The sequence below is a fragment of the Cryptomeria japonica genome, chromosome 2 (genome assembly GCF_030272615.1).
Source record: "Cryptomeria japonica chromosome 2, Sugi_1.0, whole genome shotgun sequence".
Taxonomy (NCBI): Eukaryota; Viridiplantae; Streptophyta; class Pinopsida; order Cupressales; family Cupressaceae; genus Cryptomeria; species Cryptomeria japonica.
Genome location: NC_081406.1, coordinates 431,745,536 through 431,749,727, shown reverse-complemented (window position 1 = coordinate 431,749,727; position 4,192 = coordinate 431,745,536). Strand labels below are relative to the sequence as shown.

At 55.9% G+C, this 4,192-nt stretch overlaps 2 non-coding genes across 2 annotated transcripts; one reads left to right on the top strand and one right to left on the bottom strand.

The window, feature by feature from the left end:
- Positions 1–253: 253 nt before the first annotated feature.
- On the top strand, positions 254–372 carry LOC131873811 (5S ribosomal RNA). Its single transcript, XR_009371701.1, has one exon. It is a non-coding gene; the product is annotated as a 5S ribosomal RNA (ribosomal RNA).
- Positions 373–3,666: 3,294 nt separating this feature from the next.
- Positions 3,667–3,820, bottom strand: LOC131873836 (5.8S ribosomal RNA). Its single transcript, XR_009371726.1, has one exon. It is a non-coding gene; the product is annotated as a 5.8S ribosomal RNA (ribosomal RNA).
- Positions 3,821–4,192: the final 372 nt, after the last annotated feature.

Genomic DNA, 4,192 nt, shown 5'->3' with positions numbered 1-4,192 from the left:
TGCAGACGGGACACTGCGTGCACTTGGGCGGGTGAGGTGCGCACACGATGCCCCGTCCAGGTGCATGCACGTAGGCCGGGCCAGGTGCACACCCGATGCCCTGGCGAGGTGCGCACACCTGGGCAGGGTTCACACTTGGCAAACGGGGTGCGCTTAGCGTGGGAGGGTGTGCACCTCAACGGGGGTGGGTGGCCGGGGTGGATTCGCACGTTGGTCGCGGTTTGCTAAGTACGCACTGCGACAAGGTCATAACGGGTGCGATCATACCAGCGTTAGTGCACCGGATCCCATCAAAACTCCGTAGTTAAGCGCGCTTGGGCCGGAGTAGTACTGGGATGGGTGACCTCCTGGGAAGTCCCGGTGTTGCACTCTTTTTTAGTTTTTCGTCGGGCGTCGCATTGCTATTTGAATTAACCTTTTGCCCATTTTTGTTCTCGTCGAGGCCGGGCCGAGGTGCGGTGCCCGCACTACCACGCACGCGGGGGCGACACCGAGCGCGCACCCGAGGTGCCCCGAGCACACAAGCCACGGTGCAACCCAGGCATTGTGCGCGCACCCCGATGTGTCTGAGGTGCTCCGCGTGCACCCAAGTGAAATTGGTGTGCACCTCAACCAGTGCATGCTCGGGTGAGTCGCGCACATTGGCCAAGGTGCACAGCGATGTTTCTTACTCTAAGGTTCCGCACCAGATGCCCGGGATAGGTGAGAGAAGCTGGGCGGGGTTGGGTGCGCGCCCGGGGTAGGTGCATGCAACTGGATAGAGCTTTGGAGTGCACCAAAGGTGCGCACTTTGGAGCACACTTCGTAGCGCACCAATGATGCGCTCCATTCAAAAGTTTCCCGAAAACGCAAAAAAAGTTGAGATTATAGAATTTCCCACTTGAGAGATTGTCAAAAAAAAATAAAAAATGAAGGAAACGCAGGTGCCAAGGTGTGCGCGCCCAGGTGCGTAGCCTAGCCAAGGTGTGCGCACCAAGGCGCCCACCCTGGTGAAGGTGCATGCAAGGTCCGCACCCGGGGCAAACCGGGCAATTAACCCAACTTTTTACTTCATGCCCACCCTGGCGAGGGTGCGCACCTGGGGCAAACCAAGCAATTAACCCAACTTCTGACTTCATGCGTGCCAGGATGGGTGTGCACCCAACAACCGGGCCTGGGAAGCCCCAATGCGAGAAACCCCACCAAATGATCAAACAAAAAAAGAGGGGGCACTCCATTAACCCCACTTTGGAGCGCGCCAGAAACCCCACTGGACGCCGCGGCAAAAATGTAATGCGCACCCGAAGCCCCTACCCAGAAATCCCCACTTCGGACATGGGGAGCTGCAATGGTAAAAAGCATCACTTAAACTCTCGGACGGAAAGGTGGCTCGAGGGTAATGCCCGAAACTCCACTTCCGCTTCTGATCGAGGTAGCCCCGCCCAGCACTTGGACAAAAAAAATGCGGCACAAGGGTTTCCCAGCTTGGCACCCAGATGAGAAACCCCTCTTTGGAGCCCCACCCAGCACTTGGACAAAAAAAATGCGGCCCCCAGATGAGAAACCCCTCTTCGAAGCCCCACCCAGCACTTGGACGAAAAAAATGCGGCCCAAGGGTTGCCCAGCTTGGCCCCCAGATAAGAAACCCCTCTTCGGAGCCTTGCCCAGCACTTGGAGGAAAAAAATGCGGCCCCCGAATGAGAAACCCCTCTTCAGAGCCCCACCCAGCACTTACGAAAAAAGTGCGGCCCCCGGATGAGAAACCCCTCTTCGAAGCCCCACCCAGCACTTGGACGAAAAAAATGCGGCCCCCAAGGGTTACCCAGCTTGGCCCTCGGATGAGAAACCCCTCTTCGGAGCCTCGCCCAGCACTTGGACAAAAAAAATGTGGCCCCCGGATGAGAAACCCCTCTTCGGAGCCCCGCCCAACACTTGGACGAAAAAAATGCGGCCCTCGGATGAGAAACCCCTCTTCGAAGCCCCGCCCAGCACTTGGAAAAAAAAAATGCCGACCAAGGGTTGCCCAGCTTGGCCCCCGGATGAGAAACCCCTCTTTGGAGCCCCGCCCAGCACTTGGATGAAAAAAATGCGGCCCCCGGATGAGAAACCCCTCTTCGGAGCCCCGCCTAGTGCTTGGATGAAAAAAATGTGGGCCCCGGATGAGAAACCCCTCTTCGGAGCCCCGCCCCAGCCAAACTCCCCAGCCAAACTCCCCACTTGACAATGTCTTCCACCCAGATCGGCGCGCCTAGACGCACCTTAAGGCCAAAAACAGGGGCATTGCCCCATCTCCGCCTCACGGAATAAGTAAAATAATGTTAAAAGTAGTGGTATTTCACTTGTGTCGAAACGGCTCCCACTTATTCTACACCTCTCAAGTCATTTCACAAAGTCGGACTAGAGTCAAGCTCAACAGGGTCTTCTTTCCCCACTGATTCCGCCAAGCCCGTTCCCTTGGCTATGGTTTCACTAGATAGTAGATAGGGACAGTGGGAATCTCATTAATCCATTCATGCGCGTCACTAATTAGATGACAAGGCATTTGGCTACCTTAAGAGAGTCATAGTTACTCCCATCGTTTACCTGTGCTTGGTTGAATTTATTCACTTTGACATTCAGAGCACTCGGCAGAAATCACATTGCGTTAGCATCCGCAGGGACCATCGCAATGCTTTGTTTTAATTAAATAGTTTGATTCCCCTTGTCCGTACTAGTTCTGAGTCAGCTGTTCGCCACCTAGGGAAAGCCCTCCGAAGGGAGCGCCCTGTGTCCATCGCTTGATTGACACGCGACGACCCACCCTCGCCATGATAGCAGCTCGGGCAGGCCACCAACAGCCCACGGGTTCGGGGCGCAGACCCCTAGGCCCAGCTGGTAGGCATGCGCTTCACTCCTCGACCGCCACGACGGAGGTATAGTGCGACCAGAAGGCCGCGCTTGTGCCATCGCAATGGCTTGCACTGGCACGCCCCCCAAGCCGAGTGACGGACCGGTTGACGCCATTCCGCATCCAATCGGGGTGCATCGCCGACCTCCATCCGCTTCCCTCCCGACAATTTCAAGCACTCTTTAACTCTCTTTTCAAAGTCCTTTTCATCTTTCCCTCATGGTACTTCTTCGCTATCGGTCTCTCGCCCGTATTTAGCCTTAGATGGAATTTACCACCCGATTAGGGCTGCATTCCCAAACAACCCGACTCGCCGACAGCGCCTCGTGGTGTGGCAAGGTTCGGGCCCGACGGGGCTCTCACCCTCTCTGACGCCCCCTTCCAGGGGACTTGGGCCTGGTCCGTCGCTGAGGACGCTTCTACAGACTACAATTTGGTAGGCAAAGCCACCGATTTTCATGCTGGGCTCTTCCTGGTTTGCTCGCCGTTACTAGGGGAATCCTGGTAAGTTTCTTTTCCTCCGCTTAGTGATATGCTTAAACTCAATGGGTATTCACGCCTGACTTGGGGACGTGGCAAAGGGACCAAGCACATTTTACCTGCATGTTGGCAGGCCGCTATGGCCCGGTTGAAGTTCCACACTTGGCCTCGCTCGACCCGCACAAACCAACGCTGACCCGCATAGGCCACTGCTCATCACAACGGGACGAGGGACCTCGTGCTCATTTCAGCCGACCATGCTGCTGCCGAGCACGGATGGCCATCTCCGCTCCTCCATGCGGGAGGGTGATTTTGGAGTGCGACGCCCAAGCAGACGTGCCCTCGGTTGAGGCCTCAAGTGCAACTTGTGTTCAAAGACTTGATGATTCATGGGATTCTGCAATTCACACTAAGTATCACATTTCGCTACATTCTTCATCATGGCGAGAGCTAAGATATCCCTTGTCGAGAGTCGTGTTTTTATCTTATTCATGTTTTTTTTTCTGGCAACCCAAATGCACAAAGGCGCCTGGGCCATGCTTCAATGTTTGGGAATTCTTGGTGCGGGTCGCACCGATGTAGGGTGTTTGACACGAACCATCCACCAGTGCAAGGGGGCACTGGAAGGGTGCGAGTCCCTGCCCCATTACATCGCACAAGAGGATGTCACCTCGAGAGAACCCTGCAGCCGGAGGATGGGTCCTACCCCACGAGCAATTTCTCAAGAGTGCACTCATCGGCGGCGAGGAACGCTCCAAGCAACATGTTGTTCCCCTGGGAGATGTAACGGGGGGTTGCAGCAGTCCCGACTTCCCATCGTAGAATCGACGGATCACCGGGATGATG